The sequence below is a fragment of the Dendrobates tinctorius genome, unplaced genomic scaffold (assembly GCF_039654945.1).
Source record: "Dendrobates tinctorius isolate UK_male_01 unplaced genomic scaffold, ASM3965494v1 ptg000086l, whole genome shotgun sequence".
Classification (NCBI taxonomy): domain Eukaryota; kingdom Metazoa; phylum Chordata; class Amphibia; order Anura; family Dendrobatidae; genus Dendrobates; species Dendrobates tinctorius.
In genome coordinates this window covers 50,437,853-50,461,567 of record NW_027361754.1, presented here as the reverse complement: position 1 = coordinate 50,461,567, position 23,715 = coordinate 50,437,853, and the positions used below count along the sequence as shown (strand labels likewise).

The 23,715-nt window shown below is 42.5% G+C and overlaps 1 protein-coding gene across 1 annotated transcript in view; it reads left to right on the top strand.

Annotated features, from left to right (window-relative positions):
- PLCH2 (phospholipase C eta 2) overlaps positions 1 to 23,715 on the top strand; it is an 891,775-nt gene that overhangs the window by 549,494 nt on the left and 318,566 nt on the right. The window lies entirely within an intron of this gene.

Genomic DNA, 23,715 nt, shown 5'->3' with positions numbered 1-23,715 from the left:
AATAAGGTACGTTTGCAGCCCGGGGTCCACCTTGCAGGGGTGGTAACCTGCTGCTCAGTAATGGCGGATGCTATATGGCGGTATACTATAAAAAAACACGTGGGTTATCGTCACCCTGTGTGTACGGGGGCGGACTCTGTTGCTTCACAGAGCCGCACTACTGCTGAACATAAACGTCGGAGCCTGTTTGTGCTCACAGAGCTCAGCTAAAAGAGCGCACAGTGTATGGCCACAGAACGCTACCCCAAGGACACGGGGTTAGAGTCCCTCTAGGCCCACTGAGTGTGCGGCGTCGCTGCCACGAGCGCCGCTAAAGACGCTAGCAGTGGAGTGTGGAGCACGTGCATGGAGTTGTGCTGGATCACTGGTGAGGACCAATGTCTGACTCAAACCCTGAGCTACCTACACTAAGCCTGGGCGCTAGCAGGCTAGGCTGCACAACACATGCATACCAAGGGTAGGGGTTTCATAATGAGTCAGTCACCAGATTCATTCATACGTGCATACATCTCTCACACCTTATAGTCTACATATGCAAATTGCCTCTTCAGAAAGAAAGAGGACTTTTACTCTACAGCGCCACCTATTGGTAGTAGCGATCCTACAAGTCACAATCAACCCTTTAACGAGTCTTGTAGTATGACTTAGGATACAAGCCAAATCAGAATCTCAATTTGCAGACACGGTGTTTCGAGCTGTTGGCTCTCGTCAGTGCAAAGTATGAGATCTGATTTGGCAAGGTGAGAGGCTCTGGACTAGGGTCTAAGAAGTAAGGTTTCTCCTTGCGGAGAGTGACATGCCAGCTGTGGCTTGTCAAGGTAAGGAGACTTATTCGCCGTGCTATGCTCCTCTGGGAAAATAATATGCAAATTGCCTCTTCAGAAAGAAAGAGGACTTTTACTCTACAGCGCCACCTATTGGTAGTAGCGATCCTACAAGTCACAATCAACCCTTTAACGAGTCTTGTAGTATGACTTAGGATACAAGCCAAATCAGAATCTCAATTTGCAGACACGGTGTTTCGAGCTGTTGGCTCTCGTCAGTGCATAAATACAGTCTTATCCTAGCGCATGTGGGTCGCCCTCCCAGGGCTGTGGGGTACTCGGTACCGGGCCGGTGTCAGGGGGATGTGTCACAGCAGCGGTGACCTGGTCCGTGGCCCTGGGCGCCCAAGCAATGGGGAGATGTAGTTAATGGTAGGATAGTTCGTGACGCCACCCGTGGTGTTTGGCAAATATGGTGTTAGGCCAACGCTGCATACAGATCCGCTGGGACTGATGGTAGGTGCAGCTTAGATGGTAAAGCTCCCCACAGGTGGAGCTGTAGTCCCAGGGCAGTGTAGATGTAGCTGGCACGGGGATGTAGCAGTGCTGAAAGCGTAGGGAACAGACAAGACACAGCGGTTGTAGTTTCTGTACCTTTACTTAGTATATGCAGTCCAGAGTCCTGATTACAGATGGTATTGAGGCAGGTTAGCTTGGAAGCAGATCAGGATTCTCTCTCAGCAGAAGGGCTGTGCAGTCTCCTTCCTAGCGCTTTGTAGTGTGAAGCACTCCAGTACTTAGTCACTCTGAAATGCCTCTCTGCAGATGTTCCTAGACCTTAACTTGTATGACAGACAGCTGTAGCCTCTCTCGGGGACTCCTCTCCTGAGTCCTGGCTCTCTATCCAATTGCTGTTGTGTCCCAAGTCTTTGCTGGGAGCAGGGCATTTACAGCCTCATACTCCTCTGGTATCTGTGGTAGGACCGTCAGTATCTGTACCACCGTGGAGACCAGGCTCCAGTTCTGTGCGCTCTCAAGCTGAGGGAGCTCGCCTTCTGCAGCTCAACCTCTCAGCTTCGCACCTCCCGTCTGCACACTTCACCCTCCGCAGACTATCTGATCTCTTTCCCTCCTGGCCCTCAGAGGACACTCCTCTCCAGAATCATGGTTGAGTTCACCCTGCTGGCCCGGAGTGGAACTGTTGCATGCATTAGGTTAACTGCTGGAGAGACCCATCACTGCTTCCAAGCCTGGCATTACCCTCCCCTGGAGGAGGGCAAAGCCAGAGATCACTCCACGGGCATGCTCAGTGGCCCGACATGAGGACTTAGTCCCTGGAGAATCTCGCTGCTGAGCAGCCTGCATAGCTGTGCCAGAGGTGGCCGCAGCAAGCAAACCCACGGAGTTGGCCTGGGCAGAGCGCCGGGATTGACGAATCTGCTGAGCAGGCTCCACTGCGGCCAAAGAAAAATGGGAGACCGCTGGGTGCAAGGCTCTGGATTCCTGTTGTGCAGTGGCAGGAACCCGACGCCTAACACTAGTTATGGCAATTCTTCATTATTGATGAATGAACGTGCTCTGATAAGGTGTTATCCTCCATGTTCGAGTGCTAACCGAGTGTCTTCGGCGTGCTCGAATAACATATTCATGTCCCCGCGGCTGCATGTCTCGCCGCTGTTAGTTGTGAAACATACAGCTACGGGGACTGGAACATATTATTCGAGCACGCCGAAAACACTTGGTTAGCACACCCGAATGGAAGATAACACCTTTTCTGAGCATGTTCGCTCATAACTATTTTTCATGTGTGTGTTTTTTTTTTTTTTTTGTTTTTTTTTCTTAGGAGTAGCTGGAAAATCTTCCATGCTTTTTTTTTTTTTTTTTTTTTTTTGCATACAAGAGAAAATTATAAAACTATAATTTCAAAAACTGATCCAACCAAACACTGATGAAAATCTGATTAGTGGATTAGAGGCAACAGTTCTGTTACAGTAATGGACCCCATACTAACCTCTAGTAACCACTGCGATAAATGCATGCAATTTCCCATTAATTGCAGGAGTTTTGATTTAGACTTTTCCTGTTAGTGAATACAGATGAAATGTAAAAAATTGTGCTCTGAACCGCAAAACTGCAGTAAACTGCATGCAAGTTATGCTCTGATTTACAGCTACATGGAAACAAAAACATTAAGTTACGCTTAAGAGCATTAAATGGGTTGTCCCTTGAACAAAGTATATTTTAATTATTAGATCTTTGAATAATAATAATTTCCACAATTGGATATGTTTAGCAAAAATGTTCCTGTGCTGAGATAATCTTACAAATGTGCCCCTGCTGTGTACTGTGTAATGGCCGTGTCTGAGTGTGCATCAACATGGTCTGATCATAACACATCTGGGAGGGGAGGAAGCAAAAGAGTATACAGATATTACGGCAGGGGATCACAGATGATTGTTTTTATGAGATACAGCATTTTCTTGCCTGTTTTACAGAAAGAATCAGCTGCGATACCATGCTGTAATGTCTGTATACCCTTTTGCTTCTTCCCCTGCCCAAGAGCTGTGGTATGATAAGACCATGTCCCTGTACGATCAGACTCAGCCATTACACAGCACACAGCAGGGGCATATTTATAAGATTATCTCCGCACAGGAACATTGTTTCTAAACACATTCAGTTGTGGAAATTATTATTATTAAAAGATGTATTGATTAAAATATTGATTTAAAATTAAGTTTGTGGGAAAAACCCTTTAAGAGAATCTTCAAATTCAGTAGAAGAAAACTCCTTTTTTGCAAATTGTTGTAGAAGGGAGGACCAGGCTGCTGAAGGGCCAGGTCTGGAACTACTGGGGCCACACCTCCTGTTGCTAGAGGGAATGCAATTGCAGCCAGAGCGAGATGGTAACCTGGGTGAAGGGGGCGTGGCCAGGGTCAGAAAGCAAAAAGGGGCTGTGCAGGAACGGAGGAGAAATTCCCGCCAGAACACTGAGCAGGTGCGAATCGCAGCCACAGTGAGGAGAGCGATAGGCTGCAGAGACAGGGCGGAAGCATGAGAGACTCGCCCATACCAGCGGGTGCACAGGGGAGCATGCGACGGACAGAGCATCGCGGTATGGACATGTGGATGTTGGCTGACATCCAGCGAGGCGCACTCCAGGCAGAGTATTGCAGTGCAGCCATTCGGGTGAAGGCTGCTACCCAGAAAGACACATGCCAAGTGGAACCTTGTGGAAAGCTTGATCCTATTGCTCCGCAGTTTCATGGACTAGGGGCTCAGCGAGCAAAACCCGGAGACCGCCTGCTGTCGCCCGGAGCAGGACCATGTGTTGAGCAGGGTCGCCCGAAGACGTTGCACCGACCGCCTTCTGCATTCAACTACCCACGGAACCTTCAGAGAGTGACGGGCTGCGGAGCCATAATAAGTGAATTCTTATCAAAAGACTGTCTAGTTAACAACCGTTATTCAGTTTAGTGTTGTACACCTTTTTTCCTATTATCTCCCTGCGAGGAGCTTATTGCTGTTGGATAATTAAATACAGTTAATCCCTGCTCTGTAGCATTTGTGTTACTGCATCCCAGTACCCGCTTATTACATTGTCTCCAATTTTTGGGTTATCCATTTGCTGTTGAGTATATGGTCAGTGTAGGGTGATAATAGCAGATATTTGCAGGCGACCCATTGCTCTGGAGGGTGAAGGCACAGAATAATTTTGTTTTAATGTAACCCAGTCTGCCACTGCCAGACGTGGTTGATGTAATGCAGCTGCTTCTAGTCGATCTCCACCTGCCCTTGACTGTCTGTCTCCTTTGGATGGTTGAGACCCTGTTGCATCCATAACTTTTTTTTTTTTTTTTTTTTTGTGCTTTTATTTTGTGAAGTAATAGTGTGAATTTTATAGACAATGCGGTTAGTCCTGTGCTGCGGGAGGCGCCCCTGCACAGCGGACAGTGCTACTAATCTGGTTTGTGTGAGTTGATCTAGTTATCCACTAGAAGTTTCTCCTCGCGGAGCAATTAGTGATGCCGCCATGTTGCAAAGTGGTGACATTTCTAAAAGCGTCGTACTTGTAGCTGGTCTAGGAAAAATACAACTTGTAGGATTAGTCTATATTCTGCATGTTGTATACAGCCATACAAGCTAGAAATGAAGCTAATCCTGGAAACTTCTCCTTTTTACGTAGCTTTATTCGATTATACACAGCAAGGCCATGTGTATGTGTATCATGGAGAAAACCTTTAGAGCGGCATTGAAATTGAAACCCCAGAGGCAGACATGATGTAAGAATAGAAACGTATTATAATAGGCTTATTTTCTAAGTACTTCTGCTCGCTATGTTTCAGGAATAGGAGTAAGAGGGATTTTACCACATTAACCCCTCTTAACATACGCACAACGCAGCCACTTATCAAATCCTCTAGTTGAAGCCATGCAGTGGATGCAGATTACATTGCTGTATACAGGTTAGTGCTTCATTGCTCAATCCTGGCGCAGACATAACATGAGTACCTTTTTAAAAAGCAGTGGCATCAATTTAAACACCTGAGCTCCGGATCTGTTTCTGCACTGAGCCGTGGCATGAGCATGCTATAGACCCAGGTAAATGTACCGTTCTATGTAGGCTAGTGATAAAGCACCACGTACAGATACAGCAGAGCCGTGCTACTTATTTTAGGTTTTGCATAGGATTGCGGACAAATGTAATGCATTATTTGATCTTCCAGATGGCATCAGATCCATTTCCGACTGGGATGGAATGAAAACATTGTGATGCTAAAGGGTCGTAGTGTTTATATGGAGCAGACGCCGCCTTGTGTGTCACCATTTGTGCCAATGAAACCTCTACCTCTAATATTGTTTCCATGTTTTACACTGCTATTTTGAAGAAAATAGTGCCAATTTTAGGTTTTATGTGCAAATGTTTAATGTGAGTGGACAAAAGTGGTCGTGAGGCAGCAGCCACTGTCCCTCTTCTATGGAGGGACTTGTGGCATTGCACAAAGGCGAGCACCACAGTCTAAGGCACAACGCACTACCCAAGCAGTTTTCTCAGCATTCTCTGCAGGAGCGTACTGCTTCCCTGCCTCTTAACTTCCTTCTTGCTGTGAGGCAGTGCGTTACTGACTAATTGACAGTTTGGTATCATTGAACACTGACCGGACCCAACCTGTCTGTGTGCTTTATGATGATGTAAGTAGAAGCAGCTTTGACTCTGCATCATCAGAGGTGCAAAATTCGGTGATTCGGACAGTTTTAGAGCTGCCCTTACAAGCTCTATTAGAGAGCTTGTAAACACTGTGCCCCATGCCTAGAAGACTGGACAACGCTGATGGCCTGCAGAGGTGACTGGTAGCCAGCAGTAAACAATAAAATAAAAAATCCGTCCTTTGTTAAAAATTCATTTTGAAGAAGTACATTACAAAGTTGCTTGTTTTTACAAGCGCTTTGCAGTTGTAACAATCTGAGTATAACCCTGTAATGTGCTTGTCATTGAGACCCTTTTAATGTGCTCATGCACATAAACAATTTTACGTTGGTCCATGATATGCACTAGTCTAGTCCATTTTGCAAACAGGAAAATGCTGTTTTTGGCTGTTCCACTTCCACGTAGTACTTATTGCAGACAAATGCATGTGCTGAGAATGAGAATCAGGAGCTGCACACATATATAGTGATCTCTTTTAGATGTAACTGGCCTATGTATACAGGTTAATGCTTCATTGCTCAATCCTGGCGCAGACATAACATGAGTACCTTTTAAAAAGCAGTGGCATCAATTTAAACACCTGAGCTCCGGATCTGTTTCTGTACTGAGCCATGGCATGAGCATGCTATAGACCCAGGTAAATGTACCGTTCTATGTAGGCTAATGATAAAGCACCACGTACAGATACAGCAGAGCGTGCTACTTATTTTAGGTTTTGCATAGGACTGCAGACAAATGTAATGCATTATTTTATCTTCCAGATGGCATCAGATTCATTTCCATGGCCAAGGCATGTTAGTCTAAATTTATCCTAAGGGGTAGTATATTGGAATTGGTTAAACTTAGTTCAGTGTAATGCAGACCAAGTGAATTCCAACACCTCACCAGAGCATCCAGGACATTACTCCGCTCATTTAGACATCTGTACAAATCGGTTCGAGAATGAACCACAATGCATGGACTAGCTGTGGATCTCCCTTCCCAAGGGTAACTGCTCCATATATTTCTATGAAGCTGTCCTGCTTGGGTCTGGAGAGCGTTGGCCAGTCTGTGCATTGTGGTCCAGTCTTGGACCGATTTCTAGGGACATCTGAGTGCACCCTATATCTGACTGCGGAGCTGGCACAGAATTTTTTTTTTTTTGGATGAGCTGGTTTGGAGCAAAAACCTCCCGGCATTAGGAGTCCACTACAGAAGGAGAGTGAAGAAGACATGCCATAAGGAGAATAAAACTCTGTTATGGCACGCAATAGAATAATCCTCTGTATGAAATTATAGTAATGGCATGGTCCCATATATTTCTATAGGTGCGGTATTGCTCATGCATATGTCACAGATACAGAATATAATATAACCATGTGCAGGAGCTTGTAATTCCCCAGATGCCTTTAGATGCTCAGCCCCCAGGTATTTTGCCCAACTCTCTCATACATAGCAGTGTGCCTTTGTTCCCTACAAGAGAGCTGCTACCAGACAGCTTTGGTGGCAGCTTTATCCCTTAATGAGCAAATTGATCAGCCATCTCCAATCGGACATGGTGGATCCTTCTGTCCCCTGACGGCATCTATCGGAGAACATACTGTCAGCCGAATTATGGCATGCTGGATCTTTACCTTCTCCATCTGTTGGAAGGATAGTCTGGTGATAGGATGGGACCTCCATAAACATTAGACTTGTGCTCGAAAAAGGGGCTTTAGGATACTGGCTATTCTCCATGCTAATTAACATGGACTTTAATTAATGATGGGGTTGAGCCACCACCTTCTCTTTATTCTTTCTTTGTAAAGTTTTGTTTCTTCCCATCTATGAGCAAAGTCTGACAGTTAGAAAAGTTTATCAAGTAATGATAGTGACATTATGACTCTGCAAACCATAGACTCTCCTGAGAACGTCACTAATTAAGTTTCCATTTGGAATGTCTTGTGCCTTTGCAGTTCTCTTGGGATGGGTGACACCATAACGGAAATAGTTAACTTCTTGTGCTAACTCGTTCTTTCTCGTAGGTCTCATACCTTTGGGAAAGTGAGTCATTCAAACTAGTGTGTGTTTATATATATATTTTTTTTGTTCTTGTTTCCTTTCGTAGGATGATAATCCTTTGACTAGATAGAGCAGAGACTTTGTCTCAGGATTATTACATGTGACGGATTTAGAAATCCACTTGAATGTGATGCGATCTGTGTTGTTCTGTGTCTTTTCACAATTGTGTTGAGGATGAAGATGCCATTGTTCTGGTTAGACACCCTTGGGGCCTTCAGGAGCAATCTGTCGAGCTCCATGATGGAGTCTGTGACTTCTCAAGATTCGCAATGAGGAGTATGAAGAGTGACTTCATTGTGATTTTACATAGGACTGCATTTTTTTGTACTTTTTTGGGATATTTCTTGATTCTAACCACCTGGCAACATGAAGACTGATACCACACTTACTACACAATGAAGCGTTGACCGACTATATTACAAGTCCTGTTATTTTGTAGATGGTCGTTCAAATTTCCATATTGTGTTTTGTTAATTTTCTTTACATGTCCTTTTGGATGTACGACCATGTTTAGAAGGACCTTGTCGGACAATGAACTTGAGTCAACATGTTGAATGTAGTTGTTTAGAATAATCATGTTTTTGTACTTGGATATTCCTGGATCATTGAAGACTTTTGATATATATTTGCCCATATGTGGAGCTATCTATCACAGGGAGGCCGCATGTTCACTGGCACGCTAAATATTTAGTGTCCAGAATTTCAAAGATGGAGTCTTCGAGACCACCTTTACAGCAAAAGAGATCGGGAATCTCTTGGCTGGCCGAAGAATTTTTATGGATTGGAGGGAGCATTGTGGCTTCTCCGAATATGAAAATTGGTCAGATTGGTAAGGAGAAGGATTTTATAATTATTGATTAACTCTATTATTATTATTTTGTTTTCTTGTTTTTGTTTTTTTTAATTTTATTTATAGTGAAAAGGATTTTTGCTTGTTTTCCTCCTCTTCTGTAAAGCTCGATCATGTCTGTGAGTACTATAAATTACAATCCTCTGTAATGACATGCTCTAGATCCATCTTTGGTAGTCTCGGGTATTTACTTCTCTTCTCATCAATACCTTGTTAATACTTTCCGACTAATACTAAGGGTCTTAATTCCGGCATCTGGTGATAAACATACGGGAATAAGGGCAACAATGAGGGAGCTTCTCAAGACAACCAGAGGTAGGAAAACTAAGAATTTTGCCGTATAAGTTTACCTACTAAAGACATTAAATAATTTTGGAATGTAATTATAGGATATGCATTTTATATTCCATAGTCAATGTATGGACATTAAGTATAGGATATATGTGTATTTAATATATACATTCAGACTAGATGCAAAGTATAGTAATATAACGTTAGGACGCCTTGGGAGGCCTGTGATATGTTGGTTCTATATTTTACTCATTCTCTTGTGTATATAAAGAGTGAACCATCATCCTCTGTGGTATCCAGGGTATAGAATGATTGTCTTGTGATTGGTAATTTACTCCGTTGAGTATTGCTGACATGTTTTGTAGTTTTTATTATATATCTCGCTTACTTCTTCTTACGCTTGACTGATGGAAGATTATTTTCCTGTCTGATGGACACAATATAGTAAAATATGCATTCCAAGACAATGATCCTGTGCACAGATGAGACCGGATAATATTGGTGTAATCCGCCACGGCTTGTCACTACTCTGCTCTCATTTCACTATGCCCTAAGGAAATGCAAGTGTTGAATGTCAATGCTCATTTGATTGTAGTGTTGTGCTGTAGGTAGATATTAGGTGGTATCGCTGGTAGATGATTGCGACTTTCTGTGCTGCTTCTGTGAATAAAACCTACATTCGCATTTAGACATATGTAGAGACTAGTGATGAGCAAACATGCTTGGATAAGGTGTTTTCTGATAATGCTCGGGTGCTAACCGAGGGTCTTCAGGTCTTCAGCGTGCTCAAAAAATGTGGTCTAATCACTGTGGCTGCATGACTCGCAACACATGCAGGGATTGCCTAACAGCCACGGGGATTCGAGCATGCCGAGGTCACTCGATTAGCACCCGAGCATGCTCGGATAACACCTTGTCTGCGCACACTCACTCATCGCTAGTAGAGATGATTCTACACAATGGCATTTTGATATGTAACAGTACAATAATTCTATTATTCCTGAAAAATATGGAAAAAGCAAAATGCATTTACAACCAGATTTAGTAAAAAACTATTTATTTTTATAAATTTTATTTTATGCTGATTTAACACCCCAGTCTCTCAAAAATCTAGAAATTGTACTAATACTCAAAGCAAATCTAAAAGGAACCAAATGAAAGAACGAAGTAAAAAATATAAGACTTTGTATTGGATTAGACCAAAATATGATATTTTTGGTTTCAATGAGAAGCGTTCTGTTTACAGAAAGGAAAAACTCAGCATTACAGCAAAAAAAATCATACCATCTGTGAAACATGGTGGTAGTATCATGGTTTGGTCCTTTTTTTAATACATTAAGGCCAGGATGGCTTGTCATAAGTAGAACAATCAATTCTGAATTGAACTAGCAAATTATGAAAGAAAATGTCAGGACGTCTGTACATGAGCTGAATCGCGAGAGAATGTGGGTCACGCGGCAAGCCCACAACCCAAAGCTCACAAGACGTTCTACAAAAGGGTGGTTAAAGAAAAATAGTTATGGAATGGCAGTCAAGTCAAAGTCCTAACCTATTATATTGTGGAAGGACCTGAAGCAAGCAATTCATGGGAGAAAACCCATCAACATTACAGAGAGGAAGCTGTTTGCAGAAATAAATGTATAAACTTCTCAAATTCCATGTGCTGTGCAGAAGTACCGTAATCGATAATTACCGGAAATGTTTATTGCTGCACAAGGAGGTCACAACAGGTACTGAAAGCAAAGGGTTACATACTTTTACCACTCACAGACATGTGATATTGGGTCATAGTCCTCAAAAATAAAATGAAAAAGTCTGTTTTTCTTTTACTTGTTTGATTTGGTTCTCTACTTTTAGGACTTGTATGTAAATCTGATGTAGTTTTAGGTCAACTTTATGCAGAAATAAGGAAAATTCCTGATGATTTCAGAAGCTTTCAAGCACCGCTGTATATTCGGGTGGGAAACCCTGCTGTTATTATACCTACTAGCACCTGTTTTAGACTAAGGTCCTGTTTTCTGTTTTGATCAGTTGAGCCTAAGAACACAATAATTATTTTTCAGAGTTTGCCGTGCTGAATAAATATAAAACTCAGGCTCCTCGGTGTAAGAGATAATTGCATCTGTGTACTGATCCATCATACCAACCGTTCAATATTGTATAGAAAAACAGAACAAAATTTTATATCCCAGTGCCTCTGAGATTACATCTAAAGAACAGAAGGAAATGAGAACGTGTCTCAAAATATTTTGGAAGTTCCCAAGATGTGCTCAATTGTATTTCAATTTGGGAGGGGAATAACCGTCTGTCAGCAGAAAAGTAGCAGCTCGTTGAAATTGATGTAGGGAGTAGACATCGCATCAAGGATGGATTTAGCTGATAGTGAATAATGGGAGCTGCAGTTTTCCCATCCGTAGTGTTTCCCAAAAAATGTAATATTTAGTTATAAAATCTGGTGCTTATCGGTTTTGTCATCAGATTATTATTTGTATTGTCTCTCTATTGCTCAGGATCACGTCTACTGAATACCATCCTATTACTTTCGAAGAATGGCATAATACTGTTCAAAGTGGCACAAATCATAATACCTTGCCCATAAATTACCTCAGTTTTTATATTGAAGCACATGGAGCCTAAGGGGTTATTCTAGACTACTATTTTTTTTTTTTTTATTATGTGCCTAAAAACTAGCAGGCAGGTAGGTGCTAACTTACCTGCCTGTTGTGCCCGGCGCCAATCTCTGCTGGCACAGAGCAGTGCTAGACCGCTCCTGCTGGGGATTCAGTTGCTTCTTCTGCCGTTACTTTTGCTCTGCTCTTTTGACGAGTTGTGACTGCCGACGTCATGCTGATTGACATCTGCCTCTCCACTGAATAACTGCGGCAAGTCACCTGTCAATCAGCATGATGTCAGCAGTCACATCTCAAAGACAGAGCAGCCGGAAGAAAACGGGCTGCTCTGTTGACATGGAGCAGCTGAATTGCTGGCAAGAGTGGTCAGGGTCTGCACAGGGTAGAACAGGCAGGTAGTTAGCACCTAGATGCCTCTTGTGATGTGTATAGACCATTGGTATTTACTTTTTTTTTATTACTACAGATAGGTTTATTCAATGAGCAATATTTTAATCAGCTCAGAAGATTCATTTCAGCCACAACTTTTTAGAAGTGGGTGTAGACTCGTGGTCGAGCTGACCCTCCAGATAAGTCCCAGATGATTTTCAGATGTCGCCAGGGTCAATAATTCCCCCAAAGGTCCATCAGAAGAATATCCAAATTTAAAGGTGACTTTGGAGCCAATAGGGTATTTCGTATACTGTAGGTTTATTCTTTTCAGACCTTATTGAGTTTGTTTTGTGTGTAGAATGAGTGTAGAGATTATGAGAAAATTATGTGGACTCTCACAAATTCTGCATGGATGGAGGATAAACCGTAAGAATCTTTTTCTCTTGTATGATACTGCCCTAAATCATTGCTTGACCCATTGGTGCAAAGTCATTAGTAATTGGGATATATGGAACTACTTGGATATAGGACTTAATTATTGATGGGTTTATGATTGTTCATCATTATCCGATATTGTTTTTTTTTTTTTGCCTGATGAAGGAGTTAGACTGACTCCTAAAAGTATTATTCCTACAATATATTTATTGTGTATCACTAGTCCTTTATTTTAACACTTTTTGTGAGCAGCGCTGAGCAAAGTGGTCATTTCATCCATGGCATGGATCAATATCAGATCAGTAGGGGTCATTCTCCCAGCACCGTCACTAACCAGCTGTTTGCAGGTCCCACAGTGGCTGGAACTAGATGGCATATGGAGCACAGCACAACTCCATACAACATGTAGTGGACTTTTTAAAGTACCGCAGTTGAGATCTTATGAAGTGAATGGCATCTGAGCTGTAGTACCAGAGAGTGGCCACTCCACAATGTATGGCACTGCGGTGGTGACGCTCCGCTCTTATATTGTTCAAAGGATAAGCCATTAAAAGACAAAAATAATCTTATGCAGCTCTGTTAAAGTACTTTCATCCTGCGCTCCTCCCTACGTTCAGGACTTGAGTCCGAACCCCTGCAAAACTGGATTTTGGCATGTGTGTCATTGACTATAATGGTGCAAACTAAGTCAACATCTGCTCTTTCCATCATTTTCAGGTATATATGGCGACGTAGTGGATTCTGTCTGTATAACGAAAGAAAGTGACTCTGTCTGTATAATTACAGTCAATGTTGCCTTTGGCTCATATGCCTGAATCCCGTTTTGGGGTGGGGGAGGGTTGGACGTAAGCCCCAACTGGACCATTAAACGCAGTGTGAAGGCACCTTTGGTAAATTTGGTGTCTCGCCGTTCTGCTCCTCTGGGATAGTTGCGGGTATGGCCGCTTCTCTCACCTTTCGTTATCCAACATGAGACACAAATAATAACTTAACTACATCTACAGAAATATTTTTATTTTTGCCAAGGAATTTCATATAATCCTCCTGTAAGGAAAGGATAGGCCAGAAAGATCTGGATAGCTTCTTTTGACCCTGATAAAACTTCAATAATATAATTCCTTTTTGCTAAATGCTCCGTAGGTTGGGCCCATCTTTCATACAGCGAGTATTGAATGACTGAACGCTAAGCCTTGGTCACCTGGCTAGAACATAAGATGGTCTGTGTGCACAATGGAAAGGTGAATAATACCAATCTTGCCTATATATATCGCATAATAAAGGTGGAATAAATATATAAATCCATTTCTCTCCGGGCATGTTGTGATCCTAAAATATGTTACCGACCTCCATCGCTTGGAAAGGACACAAATGATGACTTCTCCAAGGCTACTGTGCTGGCAGATCTGATGTTCAGGGTTTGTTTTTCTCTTTATTTCTCTCAATTTATTCCTTTGGGGAACGAGACTTGATGACACTTCTATAACCCAGGCAGCACATTCACAATAAACCACTTCAAATCCAAATCGATAGAAGATTTAACTTTTTATTTCATGAAGGTTTTATTGTTCTGCAGAAATCGACTGCCCCCTCCCAGGCTTTTCCATCTTTCTATCCTCAGCAGTTTGTACCTGTTCAACCATCGTTCATCTGTCAAAGTTTTACTACTCTTTTGAATGTACGAGTATAAAAAGACCTAATAACAATGACACTGGCATTCAGAACGGCTCGGAAACTTCTGAAATGGAGCAGAATTAACTGTCTAAAGCTCCTCTTTCTATCAAGTCAACCTTAAAAAAACCTAGAACACTCGGTCTGGTTAAAGATCACGGCTTCCAATACCATAGATGTCTCTTTTTTAGCTTTCGGTGATGGCAGATGTGGTGATTGATGGTTGGCCGGGCATGTGTATCTGTGCAGAGCCCAGTGCAGCTCAGCTCCTGGCACTATACAATTCTGCAGAAGGGGAGTATGGGAGCAAAGAAAATTACCTCATATTTAAGTCAAGTATTTATATGAAATATATTTGTCATGATCTTTATTTAAAAAAAAAATGAAATCTTTCCATTTTCACACTGGCGAGTGACCACTAAACCTAATAGGCAGCTCGTCTTTCTGTTTTGTGCAGAACACTTTTTCTGCAGTCTCATTAGGATTACAGATAGGATTGCAATGACTAACACCTCTATATACAGTAGTAGCTCATGCAGGATCCACCATTCACAATCGATGTCACAGCTCACCTCCACCTCCTGTACAATGACTGATAACGCCACTATACACAGTAGCTAATACAGGATCCACTATTCCCAATAGATGATGTCACAGCTCACTCACCTCCTGTACAATGACTGATAACGCCATTTATATATATATATATATATATATATATATATATATATATATATATATCTCTATCCGATAAGTTGTGAAAAGAGTGTCGGACTCTTCATTAGCCCATGTGGCAACGTTTCAGATCCATAACATAACATTTCAGTTCCACAGCAGAGAAAGGTTGCCACATGGGCTAACAAAGAGTCCACCCCTCCCCGCTTGCTCAGGGCCCCAGCACTTGCGATTCTTACCTCTTCCCGCTCCTCCACTGCGGTGTCTCCTGACTGTGACGTTTCAGGTCAGAGGGTGCAGTGACATCATTTCTGTGTGCCCTCTGCCTGAACAGTCACAGTGCAGAGAGCTGGAAGATGTCAACGTTGAAGAGTCCGGAGCAAAGCAGTGGCCAGCGAGGAGAGGTGAGGATTTCATTTTTTTTTAAAAATGTTTTGAGCAATATATGGGGCCCATCATATACTGGAGCATCAAATGGGGCACATTATATATGGAGCATTATACGGGGCCCATTCTGTTTTGGAGCTTGGATCAATATATGGGGCCCATCATGTACTGTTCGGAGCATTATATGTGGCCCATCATATTCTGTATGGAGCATTATATGGGGCCCATTTTGTATGAAGCAAGGTATGGGGCTCATTATACTGTATAGAGTATTATATGGGGCGCATTACACTGTTTGGAGCATTATATGGGGCTCGTTATACTGTATGGAGCACTATGTGGTACCCATGATACTGTATGGAGCAATATATGGGGCTCATTACACTCTATGGAGCAATATATGGGGAATGTTGTTCTGTATAGAGCAATATACGAGGCTCATTATACTGTATGGAGCAATGTATGGGGCTCATTATTCTGTATGGAGCAATATATGGGGCATGTTATTCTGTACAGAGCAATATATGGGGCTCATTATACTGTATGGAGCAATATATGGGGCTCATTATACTGTATGTAGCAATACATGGAGCTCATTATACTGTATGGAGCACTATGTGGTACCCATAATATTGTGTGGAGCATTATATGGGGCTCATTATTCTGTATGGAGAAATATATGGGGCTCATACTGTATGGAGCAATACATGGGGCTCATTATACTGTGTGGAGCACTATGTGGTACCCATAATACTGTGGAGCATGATATGGAGCTTTATTCTGTAAGGAGCAATATATGGGGCTCATATTGTATTGAGCATTATATGGTACCCATGATACTGTATGGAGCAATATATGGGGCTCATTATACTGTATGGAGCACTATAAGAGGCTCATACCGTATGGGGCTTAATATTCTGTATGGAGCACTATGTGGTGCCGATAATTCTGTGTGGAGCAATACATGGGGCTCATTCTGTATGGAGCAGTATATGAGGCATGTTATTCTGTATAAAGCTCTATATGTGGTGCCCATAATACTGTATGGAGAACTATACAGTCTGATTTATGACCATTTGTAGACTGTAGTTATCACTCATGTAATGTAAGAAGTGAAATATTTGGCATTGTATACCTATATTTCTCTGCTGTATCTGTGCATTATGAATTGTGGTATGTGTTAAAGGGGCCGATGGAGATTTTCACCCGGGGCCCACAAAAACCTGGAGCCGGCCCTCTATGCACTGCACAGTACCACTTCTCCTGTCCTGTTGTCGAAGAGGCGACATTGGACAGGTCAATATTTGTTTAGTATTTTCAATATTACTATGGCCAAATAACAACAAAATATTGGAAAAGCTGTTTAAATTGATTTATCCCAAGTAATCCCCTCTCCTCTGGAGAGGGGATAACTTTCCATTTCCTGGAGATCTGACTGCCTGGACCTCCATGATCCTGAAAATCATAGCTCTGTACAGCAGCATGTAAATGCAGCTTGGGTCGATCATACGCACTGTGGCGCCATTCACATGTGGCTCTTTAAATATCTCCTTTTATGAGAGTGAGAGGCACGACAAAGTACAGCAAAATTCACTGATGGGGGTGAGGAGTGTTGGGGTACGTGCACACGGTGCGGATTTTGCTGCGCTTCCGCAGCGTTTCTGTACCTGCGGGTCCGCAGCAGATTCTGCTGCGTTGTACAGTACCTTTATTTCCTATGGAAATAAAAAAACGCAGTGCACATGCTGCGGATTTTTCCGCGGTTTACAATCCGCAGCATGTCAATTGTTTGGTGCAGAAACGCTGCAGTTTTACACTTCATCCATTATGAGGTGTAAAACCGCAAGGCAAAACCGCAGATAAACCGCAGGACAAGTCCTGCAGATTTACCTGCGGTTTTCTCTCCAAAATCTGCAGAGGCAAAAAACTATGTGTGCACATAGCCTTATAGTTTGTGGGCTGGTGGGGTTTATGTGGCAGGGCTGCTTTTTTTTTTTATCCCAGTCCGGCCCTGTTCTATTTACAGTAGATAACACAGAATCCACCATTCACAACAGGTGATATCACAATTCACCTCCTCCTGTACAATGTCTGATAACACCTCTATATACAGTAGATAACCCAGGTTCCATTATTCACAATAGATGATGTCATAGCTCACCACCTCCTCCTGTACAATGACTGATAACACCTTTTATATACAGGAGCCACCAATCACAATAGGTGATATCACAACTCACCTCCTCATGTTTGCATTGACTGATAAACCTCTATAATACAGTAGGTAACATATATATGCAGAATAGCTAATGTCACAGTTCACCTCCTCCCCCTGTACAATGACTGATAACACCTCTATATACAGTAGATTGGCACAGAATCCACCATTTACAATAGGTTTTACAATAGGTAGTCACAGCTCACCTCCTCCCCCTCCTGTACAATGACTCTGCCTTTGAAACTTTTCTATAGAAGTCAATGAGTCAGTCTGTCTATAGTACATGCTGTAAAGCATATCTCTAAATGCTATCGCAGAAGTCCACCAGATTTGATGGTAGCCCCATATTTATGTACAGAAAAAAGTAAAATGGGGTCTAGTGTTTTAAGAATTATTGCTGTCCCCTGTTATATAGAACCTTAAGTAGATGGTGCTGAAACAGGACGGGCATAGGATGGACCAATCAAACCATCCCCATGTAGACCACTTGCGGCTGATTGGTTTTTTTGGTCCTGAATTGATACATTTGTCTCCATAATTAAAAAGTTGATGATCGCAAATAATATAATGACTCAAGTTGTCACGTGTCTATTGTGGCCACTTCCTCAACACTCGCTGCTCGTATCCAGGCTAAACATTATTTTACACACGTGGTTGTTTTCCGCAGCGACCACTGGGTTACCGCTCCCGTTACATTTTCAAGACAACTTGGATTAAACTGACCACTGTGAAGAACTAATATTTTTACTTGCAAAACCTTGACCTCCTCTTGACCGTGATAACACGACTCTTAACTGGCAGGATTAATGCCAAAGCAGTGCAAAAGGACCTGGAAGCAGAACGTTTCAGGTTTCTGTGGCACCCAGGATCTTCCATGACTGCGGAAAGTCTGCCATTTTTTTCAGAAGTTTTCTGGACATCTTCCGCAAGAGTTTAGAGTAGTGTCTAGATGGCTCATGTGAACATGCTCAATAAGTATCCCACTAATTACAAAGAATTCCAAATGTTCTAAATCCACAAATTGCTTCTCACAATTGCTGAGAAATGTAAAGTTTCTTGTTGGAGGGATATAGAAACATGAATATTCTATAGGATGCGTTGTGGACTCCATGCATCATCAGAGATCGGCTCCCTACTATACAGCATGTGGACTTAAATTTTGCATTGTTAGTTGCACTACTGGGTCATTCTAAAGCCTTTTATCGTTTTTCATATAATCGAATATTTACTTAACGAGCGCTACTTAACGAGCGCTACCTCCATGAAAAAAGCATAGTTTGCATCTAATCTGCTGTAAGAGCTGTTTCTTATCCAGGAGACTCAATATGTGTGGGAAGATAAGGAATTAACTGAGCATCTATACCCAGGGGAAGGCCTTTTTCCTAGAAACATTTAGTATAGTGTAGGAATTTCTGCTTTCTAAATCGGAGAAATCTCCATGTCTAATTTTTGCAACATATCCTTTCCAGTAATTGTACTTGTTGCAGATACTGATGGCTTAAAGCAATCTGGCAATGTATAAATTCATGTGGGAAAAGAGTGAAGGTACATTTGCACTGTACAATTATTGTAGGAATGCTCCTTATCCAAAAATTGTTCAGTGTAAACAGGATGCTGATAAACCAACAAACAAGAAAAATGGACATTCCTCCGGTGAAATAATTTTTAAGCTTGCTTAAAAATTATCCGTTTCACAGCACATCATCCTGTGCACATAGGACATGTGCTGTTGAGAACGATCTAGTACTGATTGTTTAGTGTTCATAGGAAATGTGGTCGGTTATTAAACAACCAATAATCAGCAAATAAGTACTCAATCGGTGGTTCATTAAGGCTAGAAGGTAGGTGTTAAGATGCCTCCAAAAAACATCTTGCTGTTTGTGTAGAAAGATTGATTTTCTGTTATAAGAAATATTATTCAAGGTGAATTTAAAAGGTTTTTTTTTTTTCATGTAGCTCCGCATGCAGAAAAATACTTAGCAGATGTTTTGGGTGCACACGATGGGTGAATGTGCTCGGATAAGGTGCTATTAGAGCATACTCGGGTGCTATCAGAGTATCTCGGGCGTGCTCGAGTAATAAGTTTCAGTCCCAGCGGCTGCTTGGCTCTCAGCTGTTGGACAGCCGCAACACATGCAGGGATTTTTCTGTTTGTTAGACAATCCTTGCATGTGTTGCAGCTGCCGAATGGCCGTGAGACAAGTGGCCGTGGGGATTCAAACATATTACTCGAGCATGCCCAAGATACTTGGATAGCACCCGAGTATGCTCGGATAACGGTTTATCCGAGCACGTTAACTCATCGCTAATGCACACCAAAATGCTTCCTAAAAATGTATATACTGTATTTTGCTAAAAAGCTTTCAGAAAATTTAGTTCAGAGATGGAGGTTTTCTTCTTTGTGTGGCATTCAACTGAAAATGACACACAGGAAGAGCTTGGAAAGGAAAGCTCCAGTATTTTACCACCTATCAGCCAATCCTCATGACTGAGCAACTCTCAAGCCTCCTCCCCAATTTCATTTTCAACTCTATATACCTGTCACTGTATACCACCTGGGTAAACCAAGAAGACTTCGATAGTAGGGCTTCCAGTTGAACTCTTCTTTCTTTATTGGCATTATTTATGTTCTTTTGTCGTAGGACAGTGACACGTGGAACACAGAGAATTAGATGAACAGATCTTAACGGGAGTCTGTCACTCCAAAGGAGTTCTTGAAGCTAACCACATAGGTTTGTACGAGATGGAGAAAGATAAAAACTATTCTTTCTGTTTTAAAATCTGTTCCCCCCCCCCCCCCCCCCCCCGTTGCCCTAAAAAAACAAAAAAAAAAAATCTTTTTTTCAATATGTAAATGAAGGTGCTTCAAGCACCCTTGGCATGGCAGGTACAGGTACACATTTCATTCTTTTCATTGTAGGAGAGGTTGCACAAAACGCGCTCTCCTCGCTTCTGACTTTGCTTAGCTCTTCTACTATCTGATCAGTACAGGAGAGATTACACAAGTCGTGGTCTCCTATCTTATGATGGTGTTCGTCACTTCTGCTATATCTTCATTGTAGAAAAGAGCACACAAGTCGCTCTCTCCTTACTTCTGACATTGCTCGACTCTTCTACTATCTGATCAATGCAGGAGATAATGTAAGGGTGGCCAGGACTATAGTCCTGGCCAGAGACACTAAAGCATCAGTGTCCCAGCCTTCCCTCACTGAAAATTGCAATCCATTGTTCAGCGTACCTGCGTCTCCAGGTTCGGGTCCCCCTGGGCACTTGCCAAGCGGTCCACAGTTGGCACATCGTAGATATTACATTCATCTTTACTTGCTTCCTCAGCTCTCTCTACTTTGCTGACGCCCTCTATATGGCACTTGACCGGACCGTCTTAGACTGCTTCCCAGATTCTTCCTGGCCTAATCTCGCCATGATGACCATTCCTTCTGCCTGTTTTGCCCCAGACTTGAAATCATACGTCACCTGGTTTGGTTGCCTCTGGAAAAGCATCCTACCCATCTGTACCGCTCCCTGTATCTGACTCGTGCCCTAAGAGTGTCCGCCCAAGCTACGAGTCTCCACATCTTCTTCTGCTTTGGTCCACTAAACTAATGTCCAATGGACATGGATAAATTGGACTGTCACTGCTTAACATTGCGTGGCTGCCGATCCGTCCTGGGCCTATAGCCCATGTGGACACTTTGGGCACCCTGGCCCCGTCTGAGCTAACTTCCCTTCTCATCTAACCTTAACTCCCGGCAGCCCTTCCTACACTAAACCCTATACTACTAAGAGTCCTATATACTAGAGTGCCCCCTCTAGTGTCCAAGGGAGCACTGCGATTTCCCTATTCTGTACATGGCAAACCTTGAAATGCATTAAAACATTATCACAACTATATACAAATATAAGCAACAGTACAATAAAACATCAAGACAAAAACTATGGTAATACCCAGAAAGGGGTGCAGTACTATTTCATATGTGTGGTAATACATGTACCATTTAGCAATAGATAGTAAATACAACATTGAACATCTTACTTAACCCCTTCACACTCTCTGTTTCCTTAAATTTGGTCATCCCTGACCAAACACTTTTCAAAACTTTAATATTTACAATGCATACTCTGTGCAGGGAGATCATGTGAGGTAGTCACATCCAGTACGCACCAAAGTTTTTGTCCTACGTGAGGGACAGCAGTCCTGCGAGTAAGCTCCCCCTTTCCTTAACCCCTTTCCGACCAGTGACACAGCATATGCATCATGAAAGTCGGTGCAATCCAGCCATGGCCGATGCTGCAGTAGCATCAGACATGGCTCGAGACCGCGATCAGGCCCCCCCTCCCACCGGCTGATGGCGATCCGCTGCCGTCAGTATCTGCTCCCCCTCCCCTGCCCTCCGCTCCCCCCCACCTTCCGATCACCATCCCTCTCCCTCCCGGTACCTCCTGAGTCCCAATGTCGCCACCATGGTGCCACCATCTTCAAAATGGCGGGCGCATGAGCAGTGCGTCCGTCGTATCTGCCAAGCTGCAGATTCAATTCATTCATTTTGATCACTGTGATAGGATCTATCACAGTGATCAAGATAAAAAAAATAGTAAATCACCCCCCCTTATCACCCCCATAGGTAGGGGCAAATAATAAAATAAAGAAAAAATATTTTTATTTTTCGGTTAGGGTTAGAATTAGGGCTAGGGTTAGAATTTCGGGTTAGTGTTGGAATTAAGGTTAGGGTTGGAATTAGGGTTAGGGTTGAAATTAGGGTTAGGATCGGAATTGGGGTTAATATTAGGGTTAGGGGTGTGTTGGGATTAGGTTTAGGCTTCTGGTTAGGGTTATGGATAGAGTTGGGATTAGGGTTAGGGATGTGTTGGGGTTAGAGTTGTGGTTAGGGTTTTGGTTAGGGGTGTGTTGGGGTTAAGGTTGAGTTAGAATTGAGGGGTTTCCACTATTTAGGCACATCAGGGGGTCTCCAACCATGACATGGCGCCACCATTGATTCCAGCCAATTTTGCGTTCAAAAACTCAAACAGTGCTCTCCCTTCCGAGCTCTGCCATGCGCCCAAACAGTGGTTTACCCCAACATATGGGGTATCAACGTACTTAGGACAAACTGGACAACAACTTTTGGGGGTCCAATTTCTCCTGTTACCCTTGTGAAAATAAAAAATTGTGGGCTAAAATATAATTTTTTGAGGAAAAAAATGATTTTTTATTTTCACTACTCTGCGTTATAAACTTCTGTGAAGCACTTGGGGGTTCAAAGTGCTCACCACACATCTAGATAAATTCCTTGGGGGGTCTAGTTTCCAAAATGGGGTCACTTGTGGGGGAGCTCCCATGTTGAGGCACACGGGCTCTCCATATGCGACATGGTGTCCGCTAACGATTGGAGCTAATTTTCCATTCAAAAAGTCAAATGGTGCTCCTTCCCTTTCGGGCCCTGCCGTACACCCAAACAGTGGTTTATGACCACATATGATGCATCGGTGTACTCAGGAGAAATTGCCCAACAAATTTTAGGATCCATTTTATCCTGCTGCCCATGTGAAAATGAAAAAATTGAGGCTAAAAGAAAATTTTTGTGGAAAAAAAAAAAGGTACTTTTTCAAAGTGCTCACTATGCATCTAGATGAGTTCCTTGGGGGGTCTAGTTTCCAAAGTGGGGTCACTTGTGGGGAGCTCCAATGTTTAGGCACACAGGGGCTCTCCAAATGCGACATGGCAACCACTAAATATTCCAGCATATTTTCTATTTAAAAAGTCAAATGGCGCTACTTCCCTTCTGAGCGCTGCCATGCACCCAAACAGTGGTTTATGACCACATATGAGGCATCGGTGTACTCTGGAGAAATTGCCCAATAAATTTTAGGATCCATTTTATCCTGCTGCTCATGTGAAAATGAAAAATTTAATGCCAAAAGAAAATTTTTGTTGGAAAAATTAAAATGTCCATTTTTTCCTTCCATGTTGCTTTAGTTCCCGTGAAGCACCTGAAGGGTTATTAATCTTCTTGAATGTAGTTTTGAGTAGCTTGAGGGGTGCAGTTTTTAGAATGGTGTCACTTTTGGGTATTTTCTGCCATATAGACCCCTCAAAGTGACTTCAAATGTGAGATGGTCCCTTAAAAAAATGGTTTTGCAAATTTTGTTGTAAAAATGAGAAATCACTGGTCAACTTT